This window comes from Helianthus annuus, chromosome 14 (genome assembly GCF_002127325.2).
Source record: "Helianthus annuus cultivar XRQ/B chromosome 14, HanXRQr2.0-SUNRISE, whole genome shotgun sequence".
Classification (NCBI taxonomy): Eukaryota; Viridiplantae; Streptophyta; class Magnoliopsida; order Asterales; family Asteraceae; genus Helianthus; species Helianthus annuus.
This window is the reverse complement of record NC_035446.2, coordinates 35,068,346-35,081,635: the sequence shown is the minus strand read 5'-3', so window position 1 is coordinate 35,081,635 and position 13,290 is coordinate 35,068,346.

The window sequence follows — 13,290 nt, the reverse complement described above, 5'->3', positions numbered from 1 at the left end:
TTCTTTCTTAAACAACTTTGTCGCCAAGACAGCCGCCTACCTTCCTTTCTTCTCCGCTGATTTTTCGGGATCACGATTGAAACCGCGTTTCCAAACTTATGGCTCAATCATTCCATTTTGGTTAGCTATCGAGAACTTAATCCAAATCACGGCATCATACATTCACGTAACGATCTATATATATCATCTCATATCCTTCTTCGATACCCCAACACATCTCGACAACCCACACATCTCGACACCACCCTCACACCTCCATTGTCACACCCCCCAAAATCCACCCGCGGAGTACTACCGCTTGGAGGCGTGACTGACCAGGATCCAGCCACCAATCATACTGAACAAGCATATAAATAGTTATAAAAGTCTAACCAATACGATTGGTGTTCAAACAAAAACAAAGTTTAAGTTGCAAGCGGAAGCATAAGTCTCAAAAGTAAAACATAAGTTCAATTGTTTCAAGTTTAACATGGTACGCAGCAATCCGTGTCCCACAACGACTCTCCTCCATGCAAGCTCCAGCTGAGTACCTATGGTCCTGCAAAGCATGTAGTAACGAGTCAACAACTAGTTGAGTGAGTTCACTGTTGGGTGTTCGTTTTAGTTGTTTCGAAAACAGTTTCCTTTATCTGGCATCCTGCCGTGGGGGTTACCCCATAGTTTAAAAAAACGTGACTTGTTCATTCCCAGTTACTCTGGCATTCCAGCCGTGGGGGCTACCCCGTGTTAGTTATCAGGCATTTCGGCCGTGGGGGCTACCCCGTGTTAGTTATCAGGCATTTCGACCGTGGGGGCTACCCCATGCGTACACTAGACTCGTTACCATATCGACTGCTGACTGTAGTCATGTTTATGTGCCCTGAAACTGTCAATGTCTATCATCATTGACGTGCCCCAGATCCATTAGTTCACGCCCGTCCTCTGCGGCACGGTGTGAGGTTTGTCAGACCTAAATAGCGCTATCTAACTAATGACCCGCTCGCCATTGGCCCGGCGATTAAGTCAATATAAAAAGGAGGGACTTCGTGATAGAGTTTTGGTCTAGTACGAGTTATCCGTCCACAAGGACGAGGAATCACATTCCTGAACCATTGATGTCCTACCCAAGGAGGACGAGGAATCCACGTTCCTTAACCCCATTCCCAACCCAGGGAATCCCATGCTTTGTAGAGGGTGTGAACTCACCTTGGTTTGCTCGGCAGTTAAATCACAGAAAGGTCAATCAAGTTGCAAGTGGTCAACTATGTCCTAACATAGATACCATTTATATCAGATTCAAACCAAGCAGTGCACGTACAAGTAACAATCATAGCATACAAGTTCTAGCATGGCAGTTCATCAATATTCATGACATACTCAAATAACAGTAGCACGTATAGCCCATATGTTTAGCCCAATTACTTAAGCCCAAAACACGCATTAAACAGTGGCATAAGGGATCCATAAGGCCGGCCCATTAACTTAGGCCCATAACTAAGCAAGCCCAATAAGTGTGGTCTCGAGTCGCAACCGGACTCGCAAGCGTGGTTTCGAGTCATGCTGTTTGTGTTGATCATAGGTGGTTGCGAGTCGCAACCCATGTCGCAACTATGGTTTCGGCTGGTCATGCTATGGTTTCGAGTCGCAACAGGACTCGCAACCTGTGGTCTCGGCTTGTAAGGCTGTGGTCTCGAGTCGTAACCGGACTCGCAACCTATGTCGTAACTATGGTCTCGGCTCATCATGCTGTGGTTTCGAGTCGCAATCAGGGGTTTCGACTCCCCAGCACCTGCTGATCCTTCACAGTTTGTACTATCCAATGAAATTCATGCAGAATTATGTACTATCCACTAAGCATGTTTTGTTGTCTAACATTTACCCAAAATGGATCAAACAAATCAGATTTCAAATATTCAAAGCACCTTCAAAGCATATTCAAGTTGTTCTTCATTTATTCAAAGCACATTCATCAAGTTCTTCAACATTCATAACATAAATAACCGTTATTCAAACAAGATTATGAACAACCATCATAACACTCAAGCATAACACCACAAACTCGGCTCTATACTAAGCCGATTACATGATATATGTAAACCGGTTTGATGAACATCAACAACTAGTAGTTTAAACTTCATTTAAACACAAGATATCATAACCCATCATGCAATATATCCGAAATCAAGGCATGTTAACCGATTTGTCACAATCATGCATATAATATCATCATTTGACAACAAGTAGCTATTTTCTATCAAGCAAACATTTTGATAAACAATCATTCCTCATGTGCAAACTTAGCAAGCAAACATAATGTCATAACCATCAATCCAAACACAAAACATAACAAGAATCACTAACCGGTTAGGGGATAGGAAAGGTGAACTCCAAGTGTCGATTCCAAGCTTGAACCGAAGGTCCTAGTGCCAACCGATTGGATCCGAAAATGAAGTGTGTTTGTGTTTCTAGGGTTTTAGTGAGAGGGAAGTAGGAGAGTGTGTGAGAGTGAGTGTGTATGGTTGCCCAAAGAATGGCAAAGTTGGCTAGAAGTGTGATATATATACTAGTTCAAGTGGTGCACCCTTAAAGGGGTTTCGGATGGGGTACACGGCCCAACCGGCCAACGGCCCAATCGGTCCAATGACCCAATGGTTACTGTTCACTCGAGACCACATGGTCTCGAGTCGGGTCCTTGTTGTCTCGGGTCGCATACATTCACGCATACGTATACACATAGCACATAGTCACATAGAATGTACACATATAAATCATATAGTTTAACGATTCAATTAGTCATATATGTTCAAACACGTTACATCAAGATACATCGAAGGTTCTAAATTTCGAGTTGTCACATCATCCCCAAGTTGAAAGAAATTTCGTCCCGAAATTTGATGGCACTCACTGAGGAAGCTAGTTAAGTTGTATGGTTTTCTCGGTTTTCCTGGGGTGTCACATCCTCCCCCCGTTGATCTGGAATTTCGTCCCGAAATTCCGTAGCTTCAGCCTCAGTAGTGGTCGTACCGTTTGCAAACAGTTGGGGATACTTTTGTTTCATCTGATCTTCGCGCTCCCAGGTGAACTCTGGGCCGCGACGTGAGTTCCAACGAACTCGAACGAGAGGTATTCTAGTGCTCTTGAGGACCTTAACATCCCGGTCCGTGATTTCGACTGGTTCCTCGACGAATTTCAACTGTTCGTTGATCGTGAGTTCCTTCAGAGGAACTACGTGGGTCTCATCTGACAGACACTTCTTCAGATTTGACACATGAAAAACGTTGTGAACTGCACCGAGTTCTGCTGGTAAGTTTAGTCTGTAGGCCACCTTGCCTATTTTCTCAATGATTTCAAAAGGTCCAACGTATCGCGGGTTAAGTTTGCCTCGTTTACCAAAACGAACCACACCCTTCCAGGGTGAAACTTTGAGTAATACCCGCTCCCCCAACCTGGAGCTCAAGTGGTTTCCTGCCCTTATCGGCGTAGGCCTTCTGACGGTCTCGAGCGGCCGCCATGCATTGTCGTATTTGAGCAATCCGCTCAGTAGTGTCTACCACATGTTCTGGACCAGTGATTTGACTATCCCCCACCTCTGCCCAACAAAGAGGTGACCGGCATTTACGTCCGTACAATGCCTCAAACGGAGCAGCTTTAATGCTGGTGTGGTAGCTGTTATTGTACGAGAATTCCACAAGTGGCAGATGCTTTTCCCAGCTGTTGCCAAAGTCGATTACGCATGCTCGAAGCATGTCTTCTAAGGTCTGGATAGTGCGCTCGGACTGCCCGTCCGTCTGTGGGTGATACGCTGTGCTCATATCTAGACGTGAGCCAAAAGACTTGTGCATTGCCTGCCACAGTTCCGAAGTAAAACGTGCATCTCGATCAGAGATGATAGAGGTGGGCACCCCGTGCCTCGAAACAACTTCCTTGAGATATATCTCCGCTAGAGTGGAGAATTTATCTGTTTCCTTAATCGCCAAAAAGTGTGCGGATTTCGTGAGTCGATCCACGATCACCAAAATAGTATCGTTTCCGCGTTGAGATCTGGGTAGGCCAGTAACGAAATCCATGGAAATTTGCTCCCACTTCCATTGTGGTATCTCTGGTTGTTGGAGTAGGCCTGAGGGTTTCTGGTATTCTGTCTTGACTCGCGCACAAGTCAAACACTTGCTGACGTAAGTTGCTATGTGGGCCTTCATGCTAGGCCACCAATACGTAGTCTTGATATCGTGGTACATCTTATCTGAACCAAGGTGTACCGAGTAGCGAGATTTGTGTGCTTCATCCATCACAAGCTCTCGTAGGTTGCCATAGAGTGGGACCCAAATGCGTCCTGTTACGTAGTAAGCACCATCTTCCTTTTGTTCTAAGCGTTGCCTTGACCCGCGTAGGGCTTCGGCCCTTACGTTTTCTGGTTTCAGTGCTTCTATCTGAGCAGCTCGTATTTGCGAAGGTAGACTAGAATGGATCGTGAGTTGTAAAGCTCTTACGCGCTTAGGCGCAGTGTCCTTTCGACTGAGGGCGTCAGCCACAACATTGGCCTTGCCCGGGTGATACCTGATAGAGCACTCGTAGTCATTCAGTAGTTCGACCCATCGTCGTTGCCGCATATTCAGTTCCTTCTGCTTGAATATGTGCTCTAGGCTCCTGTGGTCGGTGTAGATGGCGCACTTGGTTCCGTACAGGTAGTGCCGCCATAACTTAAGTGCGAAAACAACAGCTCCTAGTTCCAAATCGTGTGTAGTGTAGTTCTTCTCATGAACTTTGAGTTGTCGTGAGGCGTAGGCTATGACCTTATCTCGTTGCATCAATACACAACCAAGACCTTGAATTGATGCATCACAGTAAACCACAAAATCGTCTGTGCCCTCTGGCAGTGAAAGGATAGGTGCACTACAGAGTCTATCCTTTAGATGTTGAAAAGCTAACTCCTGTGCATTTCCCCAATGATAAACAACGCCTTTCTGCGTTAGCGAGGTGAGAGGCTGCGCAATCTTAGAAAAATCCTTAATGAATCTCCTGTAGTAACCTGCCAATCCCAAGAATTGGCGAATTTCCTTTGGTGTGCGTGGCGCAGGCCAGTTCTTAATAGAGTCTACTTTGGATGGATCAACGTGAATCCCATCCTTGTTCACCACATGTCCTAGGAAGTGGACTTCACGAAGCCAGAAGTCGCATTTCGAGAACTTTGCGTAAAGCTGTTCTGTTCGAAGGAGTTCCAAAATAAGTCGTAGATGCTGCTCGTGTTCCTCCTGACTCTTAGAATAGATCAGGATGTCGTCGATGAAGACTATAACGAACTTGTCTAGATAAGGCTTGCACACTCGATTCATCAAGTCCATAAAAACTGCGGGTGCGTTCGTCAGCCCAAACGGCATGACCAAAAACTCATAGTGCCCATAACGGGTTCTAAAGGCTGTCTTGGAGACATCCTCTTCTCGAACTCTCAGCTGGTGATATCCCGATCTCAGATCGATCTTCGAATAGTAGCTCGACCCCTGCAACTGGTCGAACAAGTCGTCAATGCGCGGTAAAGGATAACGGTTCTTCACAGTCACTTTGTTGAGCTCACGATAGTCAATACACATTCTGAAGGTACCGTCCTTCTTCTTCACAAATAGTACTGGAGCTCCCCAGGGCGATGAACTAGGACGAATGAAACCCTTATCCAAGAGTTCTTGTAGTTGCGTGGAGAGTTCTTCCAACTCTGATGGAGCTAAACGATAAGGTGCACGTGCTATAGGCGCGGCTCCAGGAGCTAGTTCAATCTGAAACTCGACTTGGCGATGGGGTGGAAGACCAGGTAATTCTTCAGGAAATACCTCAGGATAGTCACGTACAACTGGAAAATCTTCTAGCTTCTTCTCTTTCTCCGTGGTGTCAGTAACTAGAGCCAAAACCGCAGGGTGGCCCTTTCGTAAGCACTTCTGGGCTTTAAGAAGAGAGATGATGTTCTCAACAGCACTTCTCTTGTCGCCACGAATCATAAGTGGTTCACTACCGGAACCCGGAATACGAACGATCTTCTCGTTGCAAAGAATTCCTGCTCGGTGTTGGGATAACCAATCCATCCCAATGACAACGTCGAAGCTACCCAAGATGATAGGAATAAGGTCAATAGAGAAGGTCTGGTTAGCGAGGACAAGTTTGCAACCTTTGACTACGTGTGAGGCCTCCAAACTCTTACCATTAGCTAGCTCTACAGTGTGCTTGTTGCTCAGGGGTATTGGGATACGCTTAAGCATTTTACTAACTTCTAGTGACACATAGCTAGTATCGGCACCCGAATCAAATAAGACTGTAACATAAAAGTCGTCGAGAAGGAACTTACCCGTCACCACATTGGGATCATTCCTTGCTTCACCTTGACCAATCACGAACACTCGCCCCCTGGCACCATTGTTGTTGTTGTGGTTCCCATTGTTGCCATTCCCCTGATTGTTGTTGTGGTTGTGGTTGTTCTGGTTCAGTTGGGGACAATCTTTCTTGAAGTGGCCTTCAGCTCCACACTGAAAGCACCCTTTGTTGTTACCCTGTTGTTGCCGCTGGTTCTGTTGAGGTTGCTGACGATTCTGGTTGGCGGGGTATGCGCTCCTGCAATCCTTTGCAACATGACCAGGCTTGTTGCACCGATGACAGTTGCCCCTGGTGCATGGCCCACTGTGGTGTAGGTTGCAACGATTGCATTTGGGGTGATTCCCCTTGTACCCACCATGACTTTGACCACCAGACGATTGCTGACTGGGGCTCTTGTGGTCGTCAGTCTTCCTTTGCTGAGACTGAGATTGCACAGAAGTTGAACCCTTGCTTGAAGTTCCATCCCATTTCCGTTTGTTCTCACTAGAGGTACCAGAAGTAGTTGCAGCACCTATGCGCTTTGGTAACTTGTTCTGCTCCACCGCCTGATCAGTAAGACGGTGAGCCAACTGAACAACCTGCTGGATAGTGGCCAAGTTTGCTGAAGTCACATGACTTTGGATCTCTGGCACCAAGCCCTTGAGATAGAGTTCAATTCGCTTATACGGAGGGTCCACCATGGTAGGACACAACAAGGCAAGCTCATGCGATCTCTTAGTATACGCCTCAATCTCTGACCCCGTCATCTTGAGGTTGTAGAACTCTTCTTCCAACTTATGAATGTCGTCGCGACTGCAGTATTCCTCCCTGATCATTTCCTTGAAAGTTTCCCATGGGGTGGCGTTGGCAGCAACCAACCCTAGCATTTGAACTTGAGCGTTCCAGCATGTGAGGGCTAAACCCTCGAGAGTACCAGTAGCGTACTTCACCCTGCGCGCTTCAGGGCATTCACACATTTCGAACACAGATTCTAGTTTCTCAAACCAGTGGAGGAGACCTACTGCTCCTTCAGTTCCGCTAAAAGTAGTGGGTCGGCAGTCCATAAAGGTCTTAAAAGTGCACACCGGTGCCTGAGCATGTTGACCTAAGGTAGGTGAAAGAAAGACAGAGTTTAACACAAAGGTTGGTTCACGAGAGTAGGATCCTAAAGATCCTAGGATAAGTTCGGACTGCAGGATATACCTCCTGCGTATGCAGCTGCGAGTGCTGCGGCAACTCGTTCGTTGATCAAAGCCGTCAACTGGGCTTGTGTCATGTTAACGCGTCCAGACATGATTCTTCATATCAAGAGTAACACGAGTGAGAGAGGTTCGTGAAAGTACGATAGTAGGATAGAGTAAGCACGCACGTGTTCAAACAACAGTAGTTATACTAATCAAGCATACCATGGGCAATGTACTATGTAACTAACAAGTAGGCAATATACACATATCATATCACCTAGAATGTCGAGCCTTGCATGTGGAGTGGAGCGTCGTTGTGGACCGTTGAGCACTATACCGGTTATAGTCTGGTTTTAACAAAAACGTTTCTCCTTTATTAAAACTAAGTTCACTATAACCAATGGCTCTGATACCAATCTGTCACACCCCCCAAAATCCACCCGCGGAGTACTACCGCTTGGAGGCGTGACTGACCAGGATCCAGCCACCAATCATACTGAACAAGCATATAAATAGTTATAAAAGTCTAACCAATACGATTGGTGTTCAAACAAAAACAAAGTTTAAGTTGCAAGCGGAAGCATAAGTCTCAAAAGTAAAACATAAGTTCAATTGTTTCAAGTTTAACATGGTACGCAGCAATCCGTGTCCCACAACGACTCTCCTCCATGCAAGCTCCAGCTGAGTACCTATGGTCCTGCAAAGCATGTAGTAACGAGTCAACAACTAGTTGAGTGAGTTCACTGTTGGGTGTTCGTTTTAGTTGTTTCGAAAACAGTTTCCTTTATCTGGCATCCTGCCGTGGGGGTTACCCCATAGTTTAAAAAAAACGTGACTTGTTCATTCCCAGTTACTCTGGCATTCCAGCCGTGGGGGCTACCCCGTGTTAGTTATCAGGCATTTCGGCCGTGGGGGCTACCCCGTGTTAGTTATCAGGCATTTCGGCCGTGGGGGCTACCCCATGCGTACACTAGACTCGTTACCATATCGACTGCTGACTGTAGTCATGTTTATGTGCCCTGAAACTGTCAATGTCTATCATCATTGACGTGCCCCAGATCCATTAGTTCACGCCCGTCCTCTGCGGCACGGTGTGAGGTTTGTCAGACCTAAATAGCGCTATCTAACTAATGACCCGCTCGCCATTGGCCCGGCGATTAAGTCGATATAAAAAGGAGGGACTTCGTGATAGAGTTTTGGTCTAGTACGAGTTATCCGTCCACAAGGACGAGGAATCACATTCCTGAACCATTGCTGTCCTACCCAAGGAGGACGAGGAATCCACGTTCCTTAACCCCATTCCCAACCCAAGGAATCCCATGCTTTGTAGAGGGTGTGAACTCACCTTGGTTTGCTCGGCAGTTAAATCACAGAAAGGTCAATCAAGTTGCAAGTGGTCAACTATGTCCTAACATAGATACCATTTATATCAGATTCAAACCAAGCAGTGCACGTACAAGTAACAATCATAGCATACAAGTTCTAGCATGGCAGTTCATCAATATTCATGACATACTCAAATAACAGTAGCACGTATAGCCCATATGTTTAGCCCAATTACTTAAGCCCAAAACACGCATTAAACAGTGGCATAAGGGATCCATAAGGCCGGCCCATTAACTTAGGCCCATAACTAAGCAAGCCCAATAAGTATGGTCTCGAGTCGCAACCGGACTCGCAAGCGTGGTTTCGAGTCATGCTGTTTGTGTTGATCATAGGTGGTTGCGAGTCGCAACCCATGTCGCAACTATGGTTTCGGCTGGTCATGCTATGGTTTCGAGTCGCAACAGGACTCGCAACCTGTGGTCTCGGCTTGTAAGGCTGTGGTCTCGAGTCGTAACCGGACTCGCAACCTATGTCGTAACTATGGTCTCGGCTCATCATGCTGTGGTTTCGAGTCGCAATCAGGGGTTTCGACTCCCCAGCACCTGCTGATCCTTCACAGTTTGTACTATCCAATGAAATTCATGCAGAATTATGTACTATCCACTAAGCATGTTTTGTTGTCTAACATTTACCCAAAATGGATCAAACAAATCAGATTTCAAATATTCAAAGCACCTACAAAGCATATTCAAGTTGTTCTTCATTTATTCAAAGCACATTCATCAAGTTCTTCAACATTCATAACATAAATAACCCTTATTCAAACAAGATTATGAACAACCATCATAACACTCAAGCATAACACCACAAACTCGGCTCTATACTAAGCCGATTACATGATATATGTAAACCGGTTTCATGAACATCAACAACTAGTAGTTTTAACTTCATTTAAACACAAGATATCATAACCCATCATGCAATATATCCGAAATCAAGGCATGTTAACCGATTTGTCACAATCATGCATATAATATCATCATTTGACAACAAGTAGCTATTTTCTATCAAGCAAACATTTTGATAAACAATCATTCCTCATGTGCAAACTTAGCAAGCAAACATAATGTCATAACCATCAATCCAAACACAAAACATAACAAGAATCACTAACCGGTTAGGGGATAGGAAAGGTGAACTCCAAGTGTCGATTCCAAGCTTGAACCGAAGGTCCTAGTGCCAACCGATTGGATCCGAAAATGAAGTGTGTTTGTGTTTCTAGGGTTTTAGTGAGAGGGAAGTAGGAGAGTGTGTGAGAGTGAGTGTGTATGGTTGCCCAAAGAATGGCAAAGTTGGCTAGAAGTGTGATATATATACTAGTTCAAGTGGTGCACCCTTAAAGGGGTTTCGGATGGGGTACACGACCCAACCGGCCAACGGCCCAATCGGTCCAATGACCCAATGGTTACTGTTCACTCGAGACCACATGGTCTCGAGTCGGGTCCTTGTTGTCTCGGGTCGCATACATTCACGCATACGTATACACATAGCACATAGTCACATAGAATGTACACATATAAATCATATAGTTTAACGATTCAATTAGTCATATATGTTCAAACACGTTACATCAAGATACATCGAAGGTTCTAAATTTCGAGTTGTCACATCCATACTCGTTTCGAATATTTTGTAACATCACCGGAGACCGAGAAGACGACCGGAGCCGTACGGGGATCGACGGAGTGCTTCCTTATCCTTTCGGTATCCGTCATAACGTTTACCACGTCCCTGTCTACTCTCAGTCGAACCCGCAACTCATCGGAGTTCATTCGAAGTTCACCGGAAGTCATCGGAGATGCCGCCAGAATTGAAACTCGCGACGGAGTGTTGATCGCCTCGTGTTCGGTATACTTCCTTGTCCTTTTTGTTTTCTTCGTTTAACCTCCTGTGATATGCACTTACGCTAGACATTATGCTTAATTCAACCAACCGAAACAATGGGGATTATATGTAACAAATGGCCATGAGTTTTGTTTTTAAATAAAGAAGATGATGACTTTTATTACAATTTAAATGAAATAAGAAATCAGCAAACATCACGAGTTCGACCCCGTTCCCCATTTCTTTTTTCGCTGCTTTCTTTTTTATAAATAAACTGTGAACAGACCGAGTGTAGGCCAATTGGTAAATCATACATTTTGATCAATATTAAAGACCTTGATTGGTAACATAGGTTTATTATTATTGATTTAATAGATAATGTGTTAAAGACGTTGACATATTAGAGGGATTTTTATGTAAATTAAAGATTTTTATTATTTCAGTTCCATTATTTTATTATTGGTTATGTATCTTTCTTTCTGTTGTTTAAACATGCAAAATATATAAAACACATAACATTTTTGAGAAAGAAAAATATATATTTAAATAAATAAATCTATACACAATAAATATTAATTCTAACCAATAAATAATAACGAATTCGTTGTGGTATTTTAATCTCTAGGATAAACATATCCTGTTCGTTCACTTGGATTATTCTCCATCTTTACTCGTGCGTTAATACAAGAAGCGCAACGCAACCAATGTGAGTATACATGACCCATTTTCGTTTTACATTTTTTGGGTGCAATATGTATTACTTATCAAACTACACAATCACATCAAACATTTTATGCACACTCTATCCATACTCTATGTGATACATTTTAATCATGTTAGACATGTTATGCTACTCTCGTTATATTAACGGGTATTGTTAGGTTAATCTATGTTAAAACCACCCATACTCTTTTGGGTAGGCACGTTAATTGCATTAAACTTTGGTTTGGACACGTAGAGTAACATCGTTTCGAGTATATACTGTCAATATGATATTGTATTTCACATTTGGATATGAGCAACATTTTAAACACGTACTATGCTATGTATGAAAACTTGTATACTCGCCAACATGCTTTTGTTGATTTTATTTTAATACATATTGCAGGTTGAATGATCAAGAAAACAAGAATCAAGCTAGGATGGACATTAGAAACCCACTTAGCATTTTTTATTATTGTTGAATGTTATGTTTATTTATTTGGAACTATGTACCCCACTTTACAATTTATGAAATGAATTTAATAATTTATTGTCACAATAGTGTTATGTTGTTTTGAGCAATTTGTTCGTCTCATCCCGATGTTTCCGCCATCGGTTGGGGTGTGACAAGTCGGCGCCAATATCAAACAAAACAGAGGCATAGCGTTGGTTAATAGGGAACATACCAGTAACCACATTTGGATCCTGTCGTGCTTCCCTGGCTCCAACGGTAAATACTCTTCCTCGGGTCTGATTGTTCTTAAGGCAATCTCGCTTGAAATGCCCCATGTCACCACCAAAACAACCTTGGCCACGTCCATTATCATTTCCGCCTTGACCATTGTTGTTGTTGTTGTTGTTGTTTCCTCCACGATTCCCATTACCAGCCTGATTTCCGTTTCCACTCCGATTTCCATTTCCACCCTGAGTACCATTCCCACCCTGGTTTCTATTTCCATACTGATTCCCATTTCCGCCATGATTACCATACCCTCCTTGGTTTCTATTTCCACGTCTCGCGCCATACCTTTACCGCTCCTGCTTGTTGCTACCGGAAATCGTTTCAACCACTGCACCATCATCCATCATCATCACCTTCTCAGCCAATCGACGCCACCGGGATACCGCCGCTGCTCAAGACGTGAGCCCTCCGTAATTTCAGCCGTTCTGGTTACTGAATCGACGGCAACGCCGTCGTCTCTTTTCCGATTACCCTCTATCTCATCGTCTGCTCTCTCTCTCTCTCTCGCATCATCTGTCATCTCTCTCTTCTTTACTGTTTATCAGACGAGGTGGGTGTGTGTGGCATAGTATGAAAGAGAGGTGTACGAGTGAGGTGATAACAGAAGAATAAGGGGGTTTAAGGTTAGCTTGTCGACCCGACAAAGGGCGCCGAAATCCATTCTATGGTCGCCGGAGATTCCTGATCGGACAAGAGAAATGGAGTGTGCGGTTGTAGTGTAGGAGAGGATAGGGTTTCATTTTTAGGAAAAATGAGGGGTGAGGGATTATATTGTGTTTTTAGAGGCTAGGGTTTAGGGTATAGGTGAGTTGGGTTGAGCCTGGCCCATGAGCATGATCCTGTATAATATCAGGTGTCCCGTTTAAACGAACTGGCCCGTTTAACTTAACACTTAAATATAACGGTAAATAAATAAATAAATATGTGTGTGTTACGTTAAATGTGTTTGATTCGGGTTATCAGTTAAATATTGCGTTTCTCTCGCCGCGGTTTATTATTTAATAAATAATAATAATAATAATAATAATAATAATAATAATAATAATAATAATAATAATAATAATAATATTAAAGTACCCTTCTGTCACACCCCAACCGATGGATCATTTAATTCTGCCTCAAGGGCTGCGACCAGAACTT